The sequence below is a fragment of the Rutidosis leptorrhynchoides genome, chromosome 8, assembly GCF_046630445.1.
Source record: "Rutidosis leptorrhynchoides isolate AG116_Rl617_1_P2 chromosome 8, CSIRO_AGI_Rlap_v1, whole genome shotgun sequence".
NCBI classification, from domain to species: Eukaryota; Viridiplantae; Streptophyta; class Magnoliopsida; order Asterales; family Asteraceae; genus Rutidosis; species Rutidosis leptorrhynchoides.
Window position 1 is genome coordinate 52,641,394 of NC_092340.1, and position 10,824 is coordinate 52,652,217.

Below are 10,824 nucleotides of genomic sequence, written 5' to 3' on the forward strand. Positions count from 1 at the left end.
ATAATTAATTTTAATAATTAATATTCCAACTTATTGTATATATATATATATATATATATATATATATATATATATATATATATATATATATATATATATATATATATATATATATATATATATATATATATATATATATATATATATATATATATATATCTATTTACAAATAGATGATAGATGTTTCTGAATCGTCGGTCAATAGTCAAAGGTTAACTAAATATATAACATTAGTTCAAAAATTTTGAGAATTAATATTACAGACTTTGATTATCGTGCTGGAAACATTAAATCATCTAAATATAAAGTTTAAATTTGGTTAGAAATTTCCGGGTTGTCACAGTACCTACCCGTTAAAGAAATTTCGTCCCGAAATTTGGTTGGGATGGTCATGGATGACAATAAGTATGTTTTCATGATTTATACGAGTTGAAAATTAAAGTTTTATCATCATTGAGTAATATGGATAAAACAAATTGTTTATGCGAAGTGTACGAGTGAAGTTATCACAAAAGAGTGAAATGAAAAAAAGTAAGTTTTGTCATATCTTTTGACGTAGATGGTTTGATTTTTGGAGTTCAAGAGATTTGGAGAAAATCTTCGTAATAAGATTTGATTCTTCGGTAATTAAGGAAATTATGATCCTCTTCGATTTAATGCGATGATCTGTCTCGATTTTCCTGTCTGATATTATACTATAAATCTACCCCCTTCGTTTCCTTATTTTCCACAGCTCATACCTTTTATTCTTTCTCCCTCAATTCATATTTTAAAGCATTCATCAATATGCTCCATCCAGTTCTGATTCTTGATATACTTCTAACCTTCATATCCGTCATTCTTCTTTTCCATCTGCCGCCAGAAGTATCTATTCACTTCTACTATACTCTTGGTTTTATAGTGTTTTTAGTCCTCCCTTGTCTTTATATTGCTATATTCATCGATATATACGGTTTATAATTTCTGGGTGGTTGTTGGGTGTTATATCTTCCCTTATATTTCGATGTCTCTGCTTATGTCTTTCCATAATCATTGACATCCACAGTTAATACTCTCTCCAATTTACTGTGATTTATACTCCCATTGATATTTTGAAGCTTCATGCTTTTGTTTTATCTTCCCGACTTTAAATTAAGCGAATAATGGTCCAGAATTCGTAGGTATGAATTTTGGAATGAACATAATTAATGTTCTAAGAAAGAAACGGTAATAGCACAATCTGACTTGTCAAAGTACCAGAATTTAAGGGAAAAGATAGCACTATCAAAAAATTATGTTCTTGATATGTTTATATTTTAGATAGAATGTAAGAGTCGTGTAACATGGCACATGATGACGTTATGATCTGTGAATCATCACGTTCTATTAGAAACTCAGCATGACTTACTGTAATATAATCATATTGATCAAGTGTCATTATATTATACTAATTCATGCTTCAGTTCCCAACACTGCTTCAAAAATATTCATAATTTAAACTCGAAGGTTTACAGAATATAGAAACTAAACAGTTTCCTTTATGATGTAATACAGATAACACGAGGAGATAAATGATTTCAGATAAGAATAGTTATGAAAATATCTTCAGAAATATTGAGGATATTTATAATGAAATATATGGTGATATCTTAGAATTTCTAATATTGAAAGATGATGAAGAAGATTTTGTCCGTAAAAGTTTAGAGTCAGGAGCAAGGTATTCGTTAATGACTTCAGCAGACACTGAATTATTTGGATTCTTTAAAGGCAGGTTTAGTCTTTGTGATTTATCCACAGCCTCCTTCATGGTTTGCACAATCCGTTTTCCAGTTTCAACTTTTCTGAGCTTTGCCAACACACTATTCTTTATCATCAAACTTTTGACTGTTAAAGTCGTTTACAGTTTTTGCTGCTTCATCAGCTTTTTTAACATTCAGAGTATTGATTCGTAGATTGGTTGCTTTTCAGAATTTTAGAATGAAAGCTCATAATTCTAAGAGATGAATGTTATATGTATACATATGATGTTCTAGTACAGTGATGGCATTTGAAAGATGTAAGAATCTAAGAGTGATATCTTCTGTTAAATCTTAACTTGGATTTTGATTTGTCAAAATTCGAATATGTAATCAAATTTGGGTTAGAATGGTTGTTTTGATTTCTATGAAAAAATGTATATCGCTGTGAAAGTAGTGAGTATAGTTGATGATTTGCTGAATCAAAATTGAACATATTAATTGTGACTTTATATATCTCCCGGATATTACCTACCCGTTAAAAGTTTCACAAGTAACATTTTGTATAAAAGAATTTTCATTACAGTCATTATGAAAATATATGTATGTATATTTTCTTCAGATGTAATACAGATTTAATGAGTTAATATCATATTAAGCTTATTTGATTTTTGGCTGGAATTAGAAATGAATAATCGCTAAACCATCAGAGATTACATAATTTTCGCGGAGTATTTCACTAATATAATCAATACTTCGTTATTCATTTTATTGATATTTCCTCAGTGAATCATGTTGGTGCTTATGGAACTCTTGCTAACTTCGAAAGGTACGAATGGTGTTTTCTGGAAAGTTTCAAGTACATTGAAATTTAAAGTGTAAAATCAAACATGTATTTAAATAATACACTTGATTTATTATGAAATGGAATCTATTAAGTCGAAGCAGAGATTATAGTTAATGATTGTTAAGTCATTAATGAAGGATGTACATCATAGCATATTAATAACATGAACTAACCGAGTAGTTAAGATTCACACGTAATAGCTTAGTACGAAAAGATTTATTTTGATCTCAAAATTCATATATATGTAAAATATACATATAATTTCTTTAGAGGGAATGAGTTAATACTTCATAACTCGTTGATACGATATACGCGTTGTTGATTAGTGATGATGTTTACGGTGATTATGGATCTGGCGGAGCTTGTGATATTGTAGATGCTGCTGATGCTGACGATGCTGACTGTACTGAAGGTGTTGGTGATGCTGACGGTACTGTTGATGCTGTTGGTAAAACAGATCTAGCTTGTAAATCGTGCACTATTCCGATCAGGGTTTTATTTCATCATTTCTATTCGCTCATTAATCTGGTTTAGAACTAGAATAAGTAATCTCTAAAACTTTTAGAAACTACATATTCTCTGCAGAATATTTCTTCGATGAAGTTATGAATCAATACTTCATCGTTTGTTGTTGTTGGTATTCCTTGGTATCTATGGTGCGTATGACGTTGATGTTCGAGGTACAGATTGTGATGTTGAGGTGTGGGATGCGGATGTTGTTGTTGTTGGTGGTAATGGTACTGTTAGTGTTGATGATGGTGGTACTGTTGATGCCGGTGATGCTGCTGGTGCTTGTAATCTTTGCACCATATTCTCCAAAGCCACTACCCGAGCACGAAGCTCGTTGACTTCTTCTACTACACCGGGATGATTGGCGGTTCGGACGAGCGGATGAATAAGATCCAGAATTTGAGATAGTATGTAATCATAATGAGATACTCTGGAGATGAGAGAGAAAATGGTATTACGAACAGGTTCGCCGGTAAGTGCTTCAGGTTCTTCGCCAAGAGGGCAATGTGGTGGATGGAAGGGATCGCATTCTTCTTGTCTCCAATGATTAAGTAAGCTATGAACCCATCCCCAATTCATCCAGAATAGGTGATGGCTGATTGGTTGATCCATTCCGGTTACACTGTCTTCGGAGTTCAGGGGAATATCCATATCGGAATAGCTGTCGGAGTTTAAGGAATTTGAACTGGATACGGGATCCATCTTGTATAATTAGAGAGATGATTTTTGATATGAAATAGATTATAGAATTTAGATTGGTACTCTTCAATACATAATTTACATATGTATATAGAATACCAAAATTCCATAAATCACGGAGGAATTTTCGGAAGATGTCAAGCAAAGTTTACAGTAATAGATATGCTAAGATATGAATTCGTCTGTACACTATGTATGCAATAAATGCATGAAAACGTGTCTAGACTTAAGAATGATAAGCAAGTAATTTCTGTCAAGAAGTGATAAGCAAAACTCGGTAAAAACATATACGGTCATAGTCCAGACTCACAAATGCATCTTAACGATTACCAGTTAAACACACTAATGCAAATTCTAGTTCTCTATAACCTCAAGCTCTGATACCAACTGTGATGACCCGTCCAAATTCATTTACATCATTCATTGATTTCATAGTGAGGTTTTGACCTCTATATGATACGTTTTGTAAACATTGCATTCTTTTGAAAAGGCACACCATAAATGAATATATAAATCCAAGGTTTTCAATATCTGATGATTTCTACGTATAGGCAATCACCGTATATAATAGTTTTTAACAATACATCCGTTGACGATACAGTCAAATAAGATACATGGTGATGATTTTGTAAATGCAAAGTTTTCTCGAATAAAGCATGTATGACTCCATGCACATAGCTTGTATAACGTATAAGCAAACAGCGGAAGACTTCTAGAAACCTGAGAATAAACATGCTTAAAACTGTCAACACAAAGGTTGGTGAGTTCATAGTTTTAATGTTGCGCATAATCTGTATATAAAGGTGGATCACAAGATTTCAGTTATTTCAACCAGAAACGTTTATCAAAATGTTCTACGAAATTGAGTACCCTGGTAACTAAACTTAACGAATATATAATTTATACCCTTTGTATAATCATCTTAATAATACACGCAAACCAACGTGTACGCTTCTTAAATAGCATACGTCCGTTAAAAGGCTAGTGCTCTAACTCGGACGGGGATATCAAGCCCTATGGATCCATATACTACTACTCGCGTCCACCAGTTCTTATAACTGGCAGTTACTAGTTACCAAAGCTAAGGGATTTTTGGTTCAAACTCACTATAGAATTTAGTATGTACTTGTGTCTATTGCATTTAAAATAAAGTGCATGTATTCTCAGCCCAAAAATATAGATTGCAAAAGCAATTAAAAAGGGAGCAAATGAAACTCACCTTAGCAGCACATAAGGTCATTCACCGAAATTTGACCGAAACTCGAAATGCAAAATAACCGTAGATCTCAACCTAGAGAACATATGTTGGTCAATACATGTCTAACAAGCTAGGTCAGGTCATAGTGTATCACAATCCTAATGCTCGAGACCAACATGCAAAAGTTAACAAAAGTCATCTCAAAAGTCAACCTGACCCAATATGATCTTTAAATCTATACATGCTTATTATCATAGTATAAGTCTTGATAATTGAACGAATTTATAGTTTATCAAACTCAAAATATTATTTATTTCAGGAATTATATTATATTTGAATTATCATGGCAATCAAAAATATTTTATTATTTCACATAGTTTTCTAATACTTGTAAAATCAGATTATAGTGTTTATAAAGCTTTAAAACATGATAAGACAGTCAACTTTGACAATTGATCAACAAGACGAGACGTGCTTTATATAAAAATTTATTTACTCGATTAGTAGTATTTGAAAATTCAATTTATTAATCTCATACACAAGTTGTTTTAAATATTAATTTACAGTTTCAAACACAATTTCAATTAACGTTAACCATAATTCAGTTGATCATATCTTTTAATCCGTTCATCGAAATCACGCGATTTCTAAATGAAAAGTTAATAATTTTTCGCCAGCTTTCCAAAAACATGCATATCATATACTTTATATCAGTAGCATATGTATCAAATTCGTGATTCATCATAAACTATCTAACGACAAAATTAAAGCATACAAGCATGTATAAACATATATACTCGAGCATTAGACATGGATACACTATTAATGTATAAAAGATAAGATATGAATGCTCACGTATCAATATTGTGATTCAATATTGTAGGAAAGTACGTAGACGCAACGGAGATGATAAACACTAGGTTTGACTTGCGAACAATACTCATGAACATTACCCATAACCTTCATAGCTATAACCATAGTTTCCTTAGCTCTATCCCGCTCGCAAAATCCGTTTTGAAAACATGCGAGCAGAACCTCGTCGTAGTATTTTATGTATAAATAATAATAATACTAATACTACTACTAATAATAAGATTAATAATAATATTAATAATAATAATAATAATAATAATAATAATAATAATAATAATAATAATAATAATAATAATAATAATAATATATAAATATATATCGAGAGAGTAGAGTGAAAGAAGAGAAAATGAATGCACAAAACTGAAACGTTTTTGCTCGATTTATAGATGTTGCCAGCATTCAGTAGTCATGCGATCGCATGACTTTATGGTTCATTCCCCATGCGATCGCATGGGGAGTCCTGACAGCTCACATTCGTTTAACGTTTTGCTTGTCGACATAATTAAATAAATATAAATATAATATATTTAATTTATATAATTAATTATATATTATATTAAATTCACGTGCATAGTTGACTTGTAATTTTCGTTTCGATGACTCGTACGTTGTCATTCAACTTATGTCCCGGTTCCAGTTTCTCGAACGCATTTTCGTACGCTTAGAAACTAGTACTTTTCGTTACGCGACGTGTACCTTTATCAAAAATTAAACTTATATTAACAATAAACTATATCACTCAAAATATAACTTATACGTTTGAGTGTTTGGTCATTTGCTTCTATAAATCAACGTCTTGTTATTTATTAATATATATTTAATAATATTATTTTAAATCAAATCGTTTTAAGATTATTTTATTTTATCACCTTGTAAAATATATATATACATTTTCATTTTAAAATAGTGTTTTACTGTAGCAAATATTTTTTTAGTGTAGTAAATAGTGATTTTCGAAAACACTGTAGCTTTTTGAGTACTGTAGCAATTCAAAAATACTGTAGAAAATTAATGTTTTACTTGTTCATCTTAAACGTTTTAGTTCACTCATCTAAATATCAATCAAATCAACAAACGAATGTTACTATCGCTTACTAAATAACCTAAAATTATATATATGTATATATCTTTATTTAATATACATAAATCAGTTTTTAAATACACATTGCAAGTTATTTATAATTAATTTTAATAATTAATATTCCAACTTATTGTATATATATATATATATATCTATTTACAAATAGATGTTCATGAATCGTCGGTCAACAGTCAAAGGTTAACTGAATATATAACATTAGTTCAAAAATTTTGAGAATCAATATTACAGACTTTGCTTATCGTACCGGAAACATTAAATCATCTAAAGATAAAGTTTAAATTTGGTCAGAAATTTCCGGGTTGTCACACTCCAAGCAAGTAATCAAAGTGTGCGGAATCATGTATCAAGTAACCTAGTATGAACCTGAGAAACATATAGAAAACTGTCAACGAAAGACGTTGGTGAAATCATAGGTGTAGTTGTAAACGTTGTTTTTGAACCACAAGATTTAGTGTTTCCATAAAGTTGATTATCCAAATCGTTTGCATTCCAAAAGTACGTTCGCGAGCACCCAATTATCAAGACTTTACTGTTTGGTACCCTGTTACGTAGTGTTAGAACATACACTAAAATCAAAAATATATTTCATCGACGGTAGCGAACCGTCCGAATGAGGGCATGTCTAGCCCACATTGATCCACACAACAAAAGTTCTCGCTTACACCCGCAAGTGTAACTAATGATAATTGAATTGAGGATTTTCGTTCTAACTCGCTGTGGAATGTTTGTTTTCGTACTTGTGTTCAAAGTATAAAAGTATGATACGTATATGTTTCTCATCCCATAATTTAAAAGTATAAAAGCTGTTAAAAAGATGGGACTATGATCTCACCTCGGGTGCACGAGTATAAATGTACTTCACAAAGTAAACGTGTGCATGAAAGTTGCTTAGTCTTGACCTAAACAAGTAAGTTGTATCAATTAACCGGTTACAACACAAGGTCGGGCGAAATGTGTTCAATTAGTCCTATGGCTCGTTACGACTCGATTATGTAGCATGTGAATCACGTTGTCAAGTTTCATGCAAGATATAAGTGTAACGAAAGGTTATAACAATTAAACAAAGTATTTGTTAAGTTCGAATAAAAGTCAACTTTTGGTCAAAGTCAACAAGTTCGGGTCGGGTCTCGAACTATTTTTCTGAGGTTTTTAATCATATATAAGCATGTTGGCCAAGTTTCATGTTAATCGGAGGTGCGTAGCACAGTTAGAATTAAACGAAAAAGTGAAATTTTGGACAGCCGATATCGGAGCGCCGCTCAGGGTGTCTGTTCAGCAAATCTGGGCAGTTTTGATTAATGCACGAATCCAACTTCAAACAACCATAACTAATGAACCGTAAACATTTAAAACATGTATCTTATATCTTTGGAAAGGTAACAAGGAATACAACCAAACACATATCATCAATCAAATTCATCATTAACAAAAAGAAAACATCATCGAATGATCATTATTTAACGTTTCAAGCTCTAAAAATACAAATGGTGATTCGGGAATCCAAATTACACATATGATATGCCGTTTCGAAGGCAATTAAACATACATTGCAACTAAACACTTACTAACAACATTTCATGGCATTCAAAGCATCAAAAGTTCATTTTAAGTCTATCAAACCCTAACCAAAATTCACAAAATCAACAATCATGTTAATGAAGTCTTTCCAAGTCAACCTACACATCAAATTGAAGCTAATGATACTAGTAACACAATTAATACATGAACTTTAACATTTAAACAACATTTAATCAACCAAAATCAAGGATTTAACAAACCCATTTCAAGTTCATGCTAGTTTATGCAAAATAACAAGATCGAGCAAATAAATCACATATTCATGTTAGACTCGAGCCATAGACACTAACTAACACCATTTCAAGTCTATAAAACGAATTTGAGAAATTTAGAGTTTTTAGAAATCTTATCCCAAGTAGTGAAATTAGTACCAAAATATAGATGATGAAGAGAGGATCACAAAAGTACAATTTGTTTTGATGTTTGCTTGCTTGAATTGAAATAGATGATGAATTTAGGATTTGGAGTTTGAGAGCACAAATAATGGAAGTAGTAGGAAGAAGTGGGAGGTTGAAGAAAATGAATGGATGAGATGGTGGGTTGACTAGTTGACCTAGTCAACTAGTTTTCCTACTTGACAACCTTAGTCCCTCGAGTTTAAAGCGGGTGCGTGAATTAACCAAACGAATTATTTTAAAAAACGCTAAAGTAAACGATAGATGTTATAATCCAATAATGGGAATATCAAGAACATTAGTTAACGAAAAGTACGAATATAGATGACGAAAGATATTATTATAAAAAAAAGACGGGCGTTAAAATGAATTAACGGAAAAAAGGCGGGATGTTACATTTTGAAGCTAACGTCATATGGAGGCGTATGTCAAGATTTAGGGAGTTTACGCGGGGTGGAAGACGCTCCTATTTAGATATTGACAGGGCAGAACTCCGGGTAATACATCGATTTTTAGCAAACTCGATTACACAACGGGGTAGAAATAAGGAGAAAATGACCTTAAACGATTTATTTTACCTTAAGTGTATTCGAGACCCGAGGAGCTTTGTTAATATTCCTTATTGCGTTGGCCATTATCTTTCTAAAGTTGTTGGGGGAATGCAAGCAGGAAGTATTATAGGGGAGGTATTTTTGTTACTCTCAGAGTATTTAGGTGTAGATAATGAGCAAGGGGGTCCGATGGTCAAGATTGGGGGACAAGCCGAGAGTATAGGATTGCAGGTTTATCAAGGTGCACATGTACTATCTCGGAGATCCAATAGGCCAATACCGTATCATGGTACCCATCCGCAGGTAGAGAGGGGTTCGGATGAGGAGATGGAGGAAGCAGATGACATTAGGGATGTCATTAGGGATAGTTATACTGATGTTTTCCAGCATATAGATGAGGTGGAAATGAATAACCAGGCTAGGCATCGTCAGTATGAGCAGTGGAGAGCCCCGGATGTGTACGAACAATCCAGGCAACGCCAGCATGATAGATGGGCCGTTCATCAGCACCAGATTATGAGCCAACTATCATATCAGGTACCACATAACTACATTCCGACTCGACCTGCATAATATCCACCACATCAGCCTTATATACGACCACCCTTTAACCTATACGACCCCAACCAAGCCTATCAGGACACCTATCACCAGCCATGGAACCCGAGCGATGACATGAACTGGAATCCATATCCAGATTGATAATGTTCCATTGGTGATTTCTTATCTTTTAACATTTTTATTTATTTATGTTAAACATTTAATATTTTGATACTTTTATGTAATTTTTAACATTTTTATTATTTTGTACTAATATTTCATTTATTGTAATTTGAAAGTGGGATATTAAGTCCCATTTCAAATTACCATGCATGTATATATTTGTATTGTATGTATATTGTCAATTGTACACAACAGGGTAAAACATCGCATTTTCAAAGACTGGCATTAAGTTCAGCAAAAGCAACTAATTTTGACGACAAGATGCAAAATATATGTGAAATAACAACTGAAGAAATGTACAAATGATGTGCACCATTTATCATTCAAACAAACAACAATATGTTTGGAATCTTTGATAAAATTTTAATCATTTTCCTACGCTAATCACCCTCATGAATTTAAATTTTTACTAATTTCTTGCAAATGAGGGCATTGCAAGATCTTAAGTGTGGGAAGGGATTAAATTCTTTCGGTATAAACATTAATTAATACACTTGGTTCAAGTGCCAAATTTTGTGAAAATTTGAAAAAATTTCAACTAAATGAATTCAAAATCATGTTTATACATATTTATGAACGATAAAACTAGGTGATAATACCGAAATTATTGTTACCTCGGAAAGGACATAAATT